The sequence below is a fragment of the Clarias gariepinus genome, chromosome 11 (genome assembly GCF_024256425.1).
Source record: "Clarias gariepinus isolate MV-2021 ecotype Netherlands chromosome 11, CGAR_prim_01v2, whole genome shotgun sequence".
Classification (NCBI taxonomy): domain Eukaryota; kingdom Metazoa; phylum Chordata; class Actinopteri; order Siluriformes; family Clariidae; genus Clarias; species Clarias gariepinus.
Window position 1 is genome coordinate 7,371,786 of NC_071110.1, and position 14,762 is coordinate 7,386,547.

Consider the following 14,762-nt stretch of genomic DNA (forward strand, 5'->3'; position numbering starts at 1 on the left):
GAGAGAGCGTGCGCGCGGGAGAGGGCTTATATTGTGATTTATTCAAGGTTACTAAAGACTGGCTTACTACTACTAATAAAAATATTTCAATGTAACCCATGGGTCTCAATCACAAAATCAGCCAACGCTGTAAACAGATGACAAGACAAATTATATAGGCTATTCTGAAACGTTAATTTGAACATTAAAAAAAAAAAAAAAAAAAATATATATATATATATATATATATATATATATATATATATATATATATATATATATATATATATATATATTACGGGGCTTCTCAGTCTTTCGTTAATTTTACTACTGACTGGAAACCAATGCGGCTTATTAAAGATGCACTGTTTTATTGGACATGGCTGTTTTGTAATGTTCTGCAGAATAAACTCTGTTTACGGTTCGAATATACTGTGAACGTCTCAAAGTCACGTCTCTAGATCCGTCTGCAGTAATGTTATCATGGTGTAAATTATTAACGTATCGATGTATTTCACTTGCAGACAAAATAGTCTAGTAACGAAAGTAACGAATTCGTCACTACTCTTCTCTTACGCAGCACGGCTAAAAAGATAATAAAAATGACACCAATCCTGCCATGATGCTACCCTGTCCATACACAACACTGGCTGGGGAGATGAACTCAGACAAAACTTACTATTATTTCATGAGATGAAATTAAGCTAGGATGAAGAGGACAGAAGTGAACTCCTCTCTGTGTAATATCTAAGTAGAGTGTAACTGGAGCAGCCACAAAATGCCCCCCGTGTAACTCTGATTAGGAAAAGCTCACAGACACCAAACCTGCAGCACTTTGGTGTAATTTTTATTATCTTTTTAGCCGTGCTGCATGAGAGAAGAGTAGTGACAAATTCGTTACTTTTAATAACTTGATGTTTGATTGAATATTATATAATTTCCAAGTTTGATAGTGTCGATTTTAGAGTGCATTACGTGCGATACGAAAAGAAAGTAAATAAACACGTAGCAATGCAAAGAGGACACAGCTGTGAAATATTTAAGCAATATAAATTCAACAAAGTGTGATCATAATGGTTGTTGTTGCTGCTGTTTATGTAATTGGTTCCACCGTGTTACTGAACGCAACTGTGTTCACAAAACCGAGCGAAGGGAAAGAAAAACACTCGCTAACGCGTTCGAATGAAAAGGGGCGGCGGCTTTTCTTTGAAGATAGCGATTGCGTAATGGGCGGCAATCCGTGGCAGGGGGGTATAACACACCTCTGAACGTCCTTTGTCTTGTACATGATTATATTCGTTCACCTTCCAATCCCCCACAGCGCACACACTGTTGCTATGTCTGTTGGAGCACTTGGTTATACACAGCACCTTAATGTATGAAACACTTACTTACTGGTTTGTTTTTCTTTTAAATATTGCTTATTACCTTTTCCCGCAAAATAAACATTAAACATAAACAACATGTTATCATTGTGTAAATTAACATATTGGTGTCTTTTAATTAAGGACAAAAACAGACCCTGCGCTTGTGTTTAGGACTGATGCTGAACAGCTGTGTTCTTAGGTTTAATCAACGATTTACAAGACAACAGTTAAAGCGGTTGTGGATGAGAGGTGTGTGTGTGTGCGCGCGCGCTCCTGCATTTCTCCGTTGGTTTAACACAAACATTTTGCGCACAGACAAGTAAGTCTGAAGTACCCCTCCCCCGCCAAAAACACACACACAGAGCAATTAGCACCATGTCACAGTCAGTATTCTCCACTGAGCTTTCTTACCTTCCAAGTTTGTCTTTGCTCTTTTAATGGATTCTTAACCCCCCCCCCAAAAAAACATTATACTGAGAAAAAAAATGATTATGGGTCACAATCACAAACTAGCACAGATACATATGATCAAGTGTTTAACTGTTGTTTTCATTCGTTTCTATAAACAGTAATAATAATAATTATTATTATCATTATTATTAGCCCAACTCTTTGACTATTTAAAACAACGTCGGGTCCCATTTTTTGCACATTGAAGTTGTTGGTTTAAGTAAATGTATTTTTAAATACACAAACAATCCCCCAACAATTAAAACACGCACACATTACTTTAAAAATAAAATTTATTCTTTCAAAATTAGTCAAAAGTAAAAGTAAAAACAAATAATTTGTATAAAACAGGTGAAAACATGTTTAATTTTTGCTTAAAGGTCATTAAAATACCCGGATAACACCAGCTGCTTATCAGTCTCTATCTGGTTCTTGTATATATTAAAATATCATTTTTTTTTTAAATATTAAAGATGGAACTGTTTAATTCTTTGTTTCCCCCCTAAAGTATTAGACGTTTTGCAATTCTATGTTCAGAACATACAGTAGACCTGACCAAACATCATTCTAAAGCTGTTGCACTGTGACGTCATCCCTCCTACAGCTCCCTTTAACATCTTGTTCAGGCTCCTCCAGTAGCTCCAAAAGGCCAACCGTCATCCGTCTGACCCCCCAATCCTCCACAGCGGAGCCCTGATTAAAGACAACAGGAGAATTTAGTGAAGACAAAGATAAATAAACTTTACAGAATATCTAGTTGTAATAAATATAAAAGATATTAGTAAACCTACACCACAGAGTGTGTAAAATACTGTTTTGGGGAATTCTGGAATGTAAATAAACTGGGATAACTTTAACCATTGAACTTTGTTAGTGTTAACCCCGGTCTGTCTGTATTATCGTCTGCATTAAATTAAAATGCGCTTTTCATACAAATAAGTTAGGCGATATAACACTCGTATATATTAGTTAATCTCTGAAGCCAAACTATAACTTCCCGAGTACTGAAGCCCCCCTCACCTCCTCCCACACACACCTCCCCCCACACAAACACACACACACACACACCTCCCCCCCCCACACTCCTTAACTGATAAACACTTCAGAGTTTTTATCCAGTTCGGTAACTAAGCGCTCGCGCTACCGCGCAAAGTCACGGCCAAATTGAGAAAAATATAAACCCGGTTATGAGCGTTTAGCTCGCGAGCTCCTGTACATCTATCCTCAGCTTGTGTCCTTCATGAACTGCATCACATAATATTCACAGATATAACCTGCAGATTAACTCTTACCCAAAGAATAAATAAATGCTGAATTTATCCAGACAACACGCGGTCAGATTCTAAAGGCATTGTTATAGAGCACAAACACTCTTCATCCGGTAGTGCAGCTTTTGTATTAGGGACATTAATAGTATTTTCGAAGCTTTAGTGTCTTTTTTAGTTAAAGAGGAGTGACATTGTGAGTTTATGACACTGACAGTAAGCTGTAATGTTAACTTCAGACTTGGTAAACAGATCATTAAGTTATCTAAAGTCACATCTGACCGCTGCTGGTGCTGCCAGTGATTTTCAAAACGGCCGGTAAAAAAACTAAACTGGAAAATAAACTGTAAACTAATCCCGAACAAATTTAATAAATTAAAACACCACTTACCGCGAATAGTCCATTAAGCCACCATCTTCATCTCTAGTGCAGTTTGGCAGCGTCAGTTCGGTGGGGGTGGGTTGTTAAAATCACGTGATTGCAACAGCGCAACTAAATTGCTGGCTTGTGTTAACGGGTCCTTGAGAACGAAGCGCCATCTAGTGGTGGAACCAGGTAAATGCATAAATAGGGCTTGAATGGGCGTGTTTACTGTGAAATCTTGACACGCCTTTCTCGAAGAAAAAGGAGGGGGGACTACGGCGTGCATAAGGCAGCCGTACGCCATTCGTACGCAATTCACACTTCCGCGGCTATTTGGCGTGGCTCCATCTGTACAAGTCTTCAGACTGTGGGAGGAAACCAGAAAACCTGGAGAACCCACCCAGCATGAGGAGAACATGCAAACTCTATGCACACAGACCCTGATGCACAAATGATGCCAACATAGTGTTGTAGATATGGCTTTAAAACAATATTCATGAATAGCATTTTTTTTTTATTTCTCAGCTGAAATACATCCTTGAAACCTGTTGACATTAAAAATTTCCCCTTTTATTCGGAAAATAAGGCAATACCCTGCAGGACTCAAACCCCAGACTTGACAATAAGAGCACTGTATGCTTGCCACCGTTTCACTAGGGAACATGTTGCTGTCTGCTGTTTGCTAGTAAATTCGAATGCATTGCTGTTTCAAACAACACGCATGATAAAATAACTAAAGAAAAATAAAGGAGAAAAAACCCTAAACAACTGCTTCCATAAATATGGGAAGGTACCAAAAGAAAAGAAAAGGAAAAGAAAATAATAAAAAAAGAGTATACTGTATTATGAAAAAAAAATTATAAAACCAGATGTCATGCAGTTTGTATGTTGTACTTACCAAACTGCAGTACAGTAAAGTGCATACTTAACAAAGCTCTATTGGATAATAACTTGTTTCCATCTCTGTGTTTCGCTTCTGAATTAAGATTTCTCTTTGCTTCTTGCTGTTGCTGTTGCTGTCTCTAGCACTGATTGTGCTGTGTTTGGGAGCCATAATGCACTACACATTAATATTATCTTTAAAAAAAATTAAATGGAGAGCTAAGATTACAACTTTAAAGAGATGTGCAATGTATAAACACACGTACACACACTACAAGTCAACAGTTTGGACACAGCTTATAATTCCAGTCTTTCCTGATTTTTATTTCTTCCTACATTGTAAAACAAGGCTAATGGCATCCAAAATATGCAATAAATTGAGATGTATCTTCTACTTCTGCTCTGTAAAACTTCATAACGGCTCTAATCTGATGTGCTGTTTGTTAATTGGTGATTTCTGAGGCTGGTAACTCTAAATGAACGTCTCCTCTGCAGCCGAGGTAAATCTTGGTCTTGCTTCCCTGGGATGCACTTGATGAGAGCCAGTTTCATCATGGTGCTTGATGGGTTTCACAAATGCACTTGACAATACAGCTCTTTCAAAAACAGTATTGTCAAGTGCATTTTTAAAACCCATCAAACACCATGATGAAACTAGCTTTTAGGCCATCAAGTAAGAATGGCCTAGCAACAACAACAACAATAATAATAATAATAATAATAATAATAATAATAATAATAATAATAATAATGATAAATATGTAAATAAATAGGCTCATCAGGAACACATTACTGGGGTCATCTCTTTAACTGAATTTAGGTGAAGTAACAAATGACCAGTCCCTTATGCTTTAAAGTATAGCTATATTGTAAATAATGTACTCTAAAACTACTGTTTACTATACTGTACAGCCGAGCAGTAAATAATAATAATAATAATAATAATAATAATAATAATAATAATAATAAGCATCATGTTTTTAGATAGATAGATAGATAGATAGATAGATAGATAGATAGATAGATAGATAGATAGAGTGCTTGTCACTCTAATGGTGGTGTGTGTTCTGCTGGCATAGCACAGCTGCAGAGAACACCTCAGGGTCAATCTCAAATAACAATGGGCCAGCTAACAGCTGCCTTATGCTCCAAAGGCAAAACAACCTAGGTGCTTCAATAAGATAAATAAGAGTTACATAAAGCTTAAAAGCCTCAATAATTTCACTACAATTAATGCATTTGTATCAGCATTACTCAATGTCATTTCAGTTTAACTAACATTCCAAAAATTATCCACATCTTACATTAAATTTGGTCGGCTTGTCCGTTTCCATGTCTGCTTGACTGTCAAGATATAGCTGGAGGTATATTAACACTGTTTTCCGTGAAGGAGTTGACATTTTCCAGTTTTCCGTCCAAAGATTGAATGATTTTGTTAAACAGCTCTTTAATAGCCTGCTTTAAAGGGTTGCTGTTTCCAATAAATCTGTCATCTACAGTAGAAGGTATCTAATGGCTCGGCTGTGTTCCAATCGAGTGGCTGTCAACTTAATTTGAGACTATTTAATGACCTGAGAAGGGATAATGACTAAGTTAGAGAATTATTGTTCCATCTCATGGGTTATTTTCTTACTGTACATTAATGGTGTCAGACGTGTGTTTGAGTCAAAACATTAGGCTTAGCAACCTGGCAATCGTTCTTATTTGGTTATCAAACCAAACATTAGAGAAGAACACAGTGACAGGTTAGTCATTGTTATAACTTACATTATAGCAGCTAGTCTGTAAGCAGTTGTTTTCTCACTCAATCTTTATACTGCTTTTCCTGTACAGGTTTGTGGGGAGCCTGGAGACTATCACAGGGGACTCTGGGCATGGGCATGTCATCATCTAATCCTGACAAGTGTGTCTGTTTGAGACGTTTGAAAAAAGACCCAGGAAGAATCGACAGCCTAGAGACCAAGTGGGCAGCATCCGCTCCCCAGGTAACCATCAGTAACTTTGGTGCACCAACCATAATGACCACAATCGTTTTCTATAAACTAGAATTGGTGGAATTGATTTGTTCCCGTCCTTCCCACGTAGAGTGTAGGTCAGTTTAGATGTGGTGTGAGTGTCAGAGTAAACACATGTTTAACTTAGAAAATCAATGGACTTTTATGGGATTGTCAGGCCTTATCGGTGGATTGCTGCAGAGATGGTTGTCCTTCTGGAAGATTCTCCTCTCTCCACAGATCCGATCGCTCAGTTTAGATGGCCGGCCCGCTCTAGGAAGGTTCCTGGTGGTTTCGAACTTCCACTTATGGATAATGGAGGCCACTGTGGTCAGATGAACTGTCAACTGTGGGACCTTATATAGACAGGTGGGTGCCTTTCCAAATCATGTCCAATCAACTGAATTTACCACAAGTGGACTCCAATTAGGCTGTAGAAACATCTCAAGGATAATTAGGGGAAACAGGATGCGCCTGAGCTCAATTTTGAGCTTCATGGCCAAGGCTGTGAATACTTACTGTATGTACTTGTGCTTTCTCAATTTTTTTTTATTTTTTATTAATTTGCAACAATCTTAAGTAAACTTTTTTCATGTTGTCATTATGGGGTGTTGTGTGTAGAATTCTGAGGAAAGAAATGAATTTAATCAATGTTAGAATAAGGCTGTGACATGAGAAAATGTGGACAAAGTGATGCGCTGTGAATACTTTCCAGATTACATACTGTAGTACTGTAGTTGTACTTACAAGGAACGGTAATGGGGAAAAAAACATACAGATTCTCTGGTATATCCTGACCACATACAAAACTAACCCTAACTACAGTAACTACTTACTTACTACTTACAACTAAATGCCACAATACAACATGCAGTGTTGCAGAACACAGTATGTCTTAAAGATATTTTTACAGTTTTGAATCTGTCCAACATCTTTAATGCCAATGTATGCATTACTCTGTGGTGAGATTTAAAAGAAAACAGCACAAGCCAGTGTATAGAATAAAAGCATCTAGAACAGTAATAAAGACATGCATAATCTTATAACACTCTGAGCACTTAAATATATCTTTGCTTTTATAAAGAAAAGGCCTAATTACAGTATATACAGAATGGTTTATTTAATTCATCTATGTATCTACCATTCCCTTAAGAATAAAAGTGAATAAGAACTTAATCTACTGCATAGAGACGTGTAATTATGTCACATCTCAGTAATATCTAAAACATGGGTATAAAAGGTACGCAGAATATGAATACCATTCTGTGGCTTTCTTATCTTCTTTTAAAGTCTACATTTACCTTGCTTTTGACTGAGTCATTCATGGCAATCTTATGTGTGTCTTCAATTAAAAACGTCTCATTATTTATATAGGTACAGTATAATTAATCTTTAGATCTAGAGCATGCCTTAGTGTCAAGACTGCTTTAACAATCAGCCTCTGAAGCTCACAATATCACATGCACCATGAGTCATGTTTATGTCGAATAAGCATGGGCATTTATATTTTCTTAACAGAATTGTGAATAAAAAGTGATTGTTGAAAATTAAAATATAAAAAAATTATACTTCTGAATATGTCAGACTAGGTCGCCTTTTTCATGATCTTGTTCAGATGCTTATTGGCCACTCTGTGTGTTTGGTGGTGGACAAGGTTCATCATGGGCACTCTGACCTTTTCTGCTATTTGCTAATCTCTTCTCTGGGATTGGACCAACCTCCGCTTCCCACACGCGTCAGTAGCCTTGACTCCCATGACTCTGTCACCAGTTGGCATTCCTTGGTCCACTTTTGATCCTTATTAACCACTGACATTTTGAGGATGCTCTGACTCAGGTGTCTATCCATCACAAAGTCACTCATATCCATTATTGTTTCTAATTTTACCTGCTTGCAGCACATCAACCTCAAGAACCTCAACTTGCTGCCTATTATATCCCACCTTTGACAGGTGCCACTGTAACAAAATAGTCCATGTTATTAATGTCACCTGTCAGTGCTTTTAATGTTATGGCTGATTGGTGAAAATTTGTGCAGACATTTTACCAAGAATATTTTCCACCCCCTCTCTTAAGGGCTTTGTTCATATTTTTTTTTTTTTTGGGTGCAGTTTAAATTTATTTTTGCAAATCAATCAGCAGTTTTCTTTTGCTTTACATTTATGCTTCATTCATTTCTGAATTATGTTCTTTTTCCTGTTGTTTATGGTCTCAGTAGACACATTGATTCTTTTTATTCCCCAAGTTGAGATCTATGACAGGTTATTATTTTCTATTTTAAGTCACAAAGGTGCTTTTTCCCCCTGATTCTCACTGTAAACTCATATTAAATGTTATAAGCCAATTGTTGTATTAATGAGACACGGTCAAGCTGATTAAATAAAGCATTAAATGGAGGATAACTATTCAAACATTTGAGCTTCTTAAAAAGACAACTTCTGAATTAAAGTCACTTTAATAAGAACTCGCCATTAAATAACACAGAGTCTCCTGTTTTAGTATATTAACGCCAGTTTTTTCTTTTTACTTGTAGTAATATTTTTGTCGTTCAAAGACCCCCTCATTCTTCAGTGATTCGCAGACGATATCTGTGTTGGATGCAGCTGAGATCTCTGACCTGAATTGCCTCAGGCTGATGAATGACACCAGGTATGTTATGGATTTATTACACCGATCGTGCCAATTTTAACTTCCCTCCTCTCAACATGCATGACTCACTCTAAGGTTCTTGCATCATCCTCTTTCCTAGTGGCACTAAATATGGCATATATAGTAAGATCCTGAATAGAGCCCTCAGGTTGTCGTTTTTTGTCAGCATTGGTTTTTTATGTGTGCTTGTATGTGTTCAATAATGGACAGGAGAAGATAAAATAAACTGTTACAATATTTGCATTTGTTTTAATTTCTATTTACATTAATTCATGATAGATTCTTATATCCAACTAAACTGGCTTAGTGGGTAAATGTATAAAATTGAAACTAGAGGGCACTGTTTTGCCCTTTGTAGTTTTTGTTTTGCAGGCTCAGTTTCCCAGAAGGCACCTTGGTCAGGTGATGCGGGAGCACACCTGAACCGAGGTAGGTCGTTAAATCTTCAATAAAGAGCTGATTAGCCGGGGTAACTGGGTCGAGCATTGAACGTTTGTACGTACTGTCAGTTAAGTGGGCGTTTTATTTTTCTTTGTTTATATGTTGGTTATTTTATATTGTTATTTTTGTAGTTCAGTTTATGTTATCCCATAACTACTAAGCAAGTTCCCAGGCTAAGTGTGTTTGTATGTGAGTCTTTGGTGTTCAAGTGTGTGTGGAGCTGATTTGGAGTTGAGTCGTGTTGTGTTAGAGAAGAGGTACTGTAAGTAGTTAGCCTCGGTGTGTTCCTTAGCCCAGCCTCCGTGTGTCCCTGAGTCCCTAGTGTTGTGGTAGCTAGTTGCAAGTTGGGCTAAAGACATGCTTAGCTGGATGTATATGTAGCTGACTGCCATGGTTAGCTGATAGCCATGTCTTTAGCCTTAGTCCTGTCTCGTGTCTCTCAGAGTCTCTCGTCTTGTTCCCGTTTTCAGCTCCATGCTTAGCTTAAGTCTGTTTCGTCCTCAACATGTGTCTCAACATAGTGCTTATGTTTTATGTATTAGAGTCTGTGTCTTGTCAGTTAAGCATGTACTTCAGTATAATGCTTGTCCTCTCCTCTAGCCTGGGTATTGGTCAGTTATAGGTTGTATAATTTAAGTGTTCGTTTGTTTTTCTTTGGGAGTCCTGTTTTAGTTATCCTGAGAAAAAAAAAAAAAATAAAAAAAATATTTTTTTTTAAAACACCCCTCTGTGCCTATGCCTGCCCTTTTCTGCCCATGACATTAACAGCCACTACCACCCAATTTCATGACATTAAAGGTTAGGGGCTCTTCTTGACTTCAACTTCTTAATGACCTTTTAAAGGTCCTTAAAGGTCTTAATGACCTGAAAATTATCTGAAAATGGTAATAAAGTGAAAATAATTTCACTAATTTATGTTACAAGTAAATGCTTCTTGTTCTTATTAAAATTTATTTAAAAACTAAGACCCAATAGAATAATATTTTAAGATATTCATTTATATTTTAGGACATTGGTGGCTCAGTGGTAGGTTTCTCACCTGCCATGTGAAAGGCGAGGGTTTAATTCCCACCCAATGCCCAAACCCCATGAGATTGTCCCTGATGAGCAAGCGAAGGGTGAAGGCGACAGTGGCAAGGAAAACCTCCCTGAGATGACAATAGCAAGAAACCTTGAGAGGAGCCAGACTCATCAGGGATCCCATCCTCATTTGGGTGATAACAGATAGAAATATCAGCTGAAAGTTAAATAACATAAAGTCCAGTTCAGCACAGGGATGAGTCAGCATGTGCAAAGGGCAGGATCACTGGGAGCACAGGAGCAGCATGTGTAGCTCCAAACCATCATGAAGCAGAATTCAGCTGGAGCTATTATCCCAGACAGCATTGTCGCATACTGTAGTAGTCATGTTGCATCTCCTTGTGCTGGCTGGGTTCTCTTCCACAGTCCAAACACATGCAGATTAGTCTAATTGACACTCCCAAAGTGCCCTGTGTGTGTGGATGCATGCATAAGTGTGCTTTCCCTGTGATGGACTGGCACTCCTCCTTATGCCCAAAGTTTCCTTGGATAGGCTTCAGCCTTCCACACTCCTTAAAAATTATTTTAGTAGTAGAAAAATGTATTTATCATTCCTGATATTAAATGCAGCATTAACCAAAATAGAAAATCAATTATGAATACACAATGCATTAGGTTAAATAAATAAATAAATAAATAGTGGTTCTACAATACACTTGTCCAAATTTGACTACATAGATTTAGTCTCTTAACAAGTACAGGAATAAAAAAGTTTTTGGTTTTGAAAACCTGAACAAAAGCTTGAAGGGCAGAGGTCAAAGTTCTTGTTAAGTGGCTGTTCAGGACAGTTGAGAGCATTTCTTAGAGCATTATTAATAACTCTTTTAAAATAGATGCACTTTAACTGAATATGAGTGTGTGATTTTGATTCTTTACTACAATCACCTTGATGGCCACCTTGATATATCGGTAGAAGGATGCTGAGGTTTGAACTGCCAGGCAGAAGGTCTAGAGATGGACCAAAGAGGAGATTTATGGATGCAGTGAGAGAGGACATGAAGTTAGTTGGTGTGAGAGAAAAGGATGCAGAGGATAGGGGCAGATGATTCGCTGTGGCGACCCCTGAAAGGGAACAGCCGAAAGACAATATATATATATAACTTTAATGAAGCTTTTCATAAGTGCCCATGCATTTCATCCTTAGTTACCAGGCAGAAGTGGAATACTAAATAAGCATATGTGATTGATATTGTACTGTTCAACTTTGTCACCTTGCTCACATCAAACTTAAACACAGACATAAGCAGAATTTTAACATCAGTACTGTCACAAAACTGATAAAAAATCAGCTACTTTCTAACATTAAAAACATTTTTAAGTTAGCTACTCTCCTCAATTTGCTTTTTTGCTTGCTTGCTTTGCTTGAGTTTTTCAGAACATTTGTGCTGAGCAAGTAAGGCTTAGAAGTTGTGAGAATGGGTATAGTGTACCCATAGTGAAACGGGGCAGAATGTACTTTATTTGGTTGAAACCAACAACCATGAAGGTGTCCACGGCAGCGGCAAAACACATGCAGGCAAAGTGAAACAAGGCTACTGTATAATGGTTAAGAAATAAAGGAGGCATGGGTTAAATCAGAACACAGTTACGTAGCAGGAAACATGAAAAAGGACAACACACAGCTGTGAAATGTACAGTACAATTGAAAAGACTCTGCAACAAGACAAAACAGTGTAACTATGTATAAACAAACTAATCAAATACTAAAACAAAACAATTAAATCCAATCAGGTTGCAACCCACTGACAGAACAAGGGTGTGAACATTAAGTCACATGATGCTTTTTATCCTGGGAACCATGCAGTGAAGGGGACATCTATGATATCTGTATTTTGTACCCACGAATTCAACAAAAACCTAATTAGAAAGTGATTCCCAATTTAGTTGGGATTTGGGACTTATCTATCTAACTCTTATTTGGTAGGCAATAACACTGTAATGTTCCATTACAGACTGCATGTACAGTGCAACCTCGGATTACAAGTAACGCGGTTTGCGAGTGTTCCGGAAAACGAGCAAGTTTTGGTTTATGAGTGCTGAGTATCATGTATAACCCATGCGCTTCTTGTTTTGATACCAAGCGTCACGTAATCACAACTGAGCCATCGGTTTTTATCTCTCTTGCCCTGCGGAATTGTGGTTAAATCGTCTTATCTGTCAGGATTTATTTGTGCGGGTTAATTTGTTTTATTTTTACTTATTTTGTATAAATTATTACGTATTTTTTTGGGCTGTAGAATAAATAATTTGAGTTTCCATTATTTCTTATGGGAAAATTTAATTTGGTTTATGAGTGTTTTAGAATATGTTTTGGAATTAATTATGCTCGTAATCCAAGGTTTTTACTATATTTCTTTAAAATTATGTTATGCATGGTCAAATTTATCTTTTGTCAATTAAATGCTGCTAACTAATAGTTTTTGGCTGTTTGCAGGGACACATTTGTCGAGTTATGTACAAACCAGATTGTGAATGTGTTTCTTTATCGACTGCACTTGTGAAGGCACAGGTGCAGCTGCAGTACATCAGTATGGTGAAAATTGTTGAGGGAGCCACATGATCCCTACCCTAAAGGCCCATCTCAGCAAGAAAGCAGGACAGTACTGATAGAGAGATAATGCAACACACAGGGAGAGTGGAATAGGTTTGTACTTGATGCCATTAAAAAAGTATCCTCTTATAAAGTTTAATGGCAGTTTGGAGAATAGCTTGACATTTTTGAAATTTTCCAAATTAAAAACCTATCCAAATCCCAGTTGGATTTAAAACCAAATGCAGAAGTGTGGTTTGATAAAAAATAATTCGTGAGCATCAGCTGGTCAATTCTTACACAAACATTACCCCAGCATAATGGCATCTTTTTCTCCTCAGTGTGGCATTCTGTTCGCTGCATTCAGAGTGCAGGAGTTCCTCATCACAGATGTCATCCCATTCCCCATATCTCTGTCCTGGAGCATTGAAGCAAACAAAGCCAAATTGTTAAGCTGCCTAGTGCACAAAGCACTATCAGCATTCACTATAAGAGCAACACAGAAAATCCACAGAGATGTCTTAATCTACGTTTCATATCAAGAGCTGCCAGGGTTCAACATAAGCAACAGCCAGAGGGCATTAGCAGGTAACTTACTTAGCTAGCTAATACAGTATGTATTACTGTAATTTTGCTCATAAATTATGGTAGATACGAAGCATGACACCCCCCCACACACACACAATCCAAAGACATACAGATTAAGTTAACCGGCAATCCCAATCTGCCCATAGTGTGTGTGGTTTTGTGTGCCCTGCAATGGATTGGCAGTCTGTCCAGGGTGTACTCTAAGTCCTGGGATAGGATCCAGGCCCCCCCTTAAACCTGTTTACAAAGTAAGCGATATAGAAGATTAATGAATAAAATGAATGGCCCTTTCACCCAGATAGAACTTTGTAATACCAAGGTCATGACTTGTTCTGCAGTCTCTCTCTCTCTCTCTCTCTCTCTCTCTCTCTCTTTCTCCAGGCCAAGAAAATTATACAAGGGCTAGAATCACCCCTGTCCATGATGCAATGTTATCACATTCCACAGGAATATATCTGTTGTTTTATAAGATGTGTATTTAGACAGTATATCACTGTTGTTCCCTTATAGGCTGGGTTTGCATCAGATCACACAATTACCATATTTGTTTAAAAAAAAATCTGGAGCAGAAGATTGATTCTTCTGCATCATGTTTACTTGATTATAATAATGTCACATTACATGTGCACATAAGTATGTTTCACAGAACACCATTAACATTCATATTGGTGTAATTTACTTCTTGTCCTTTTAATGTTGCCAGCCGAAGCCTTGCTATAAAATGCCTGGCTATTAAAATGTTTAAATGTAATGCCCCCTTTCCTGCGACTGTGATTATAGAACAAGACACAAGTAACAAATGATCAGACATGAAACTCCCACAAGTAAGTCCCACAAGACAGAGAAAACTAGTCCACTGTTCCCCCCTTAGACAAAAGAACACAATCATACTCAATCACTGGACATTAGAGCTCCATCTCTAAAAGCTTAGTGAAACAAATCTTTGTGTACAAATGTGTGCCTGTATGAGTGTGTCTGTGTTTATCTCTGATATAGTATACATAATATATTACGTATGCATGTTCTTTACATAGAGATTAGAATAAAATGACAATTTGACTTAGAGATGCTGTACGAGATAATGTGGTTAATCTTCTTCATCTGCGGAGCTGATCAGAGGAATGCGCAGTCAACCACCAAATGCTAATAAAGCCAAGATTAAAGTCAAAGATGT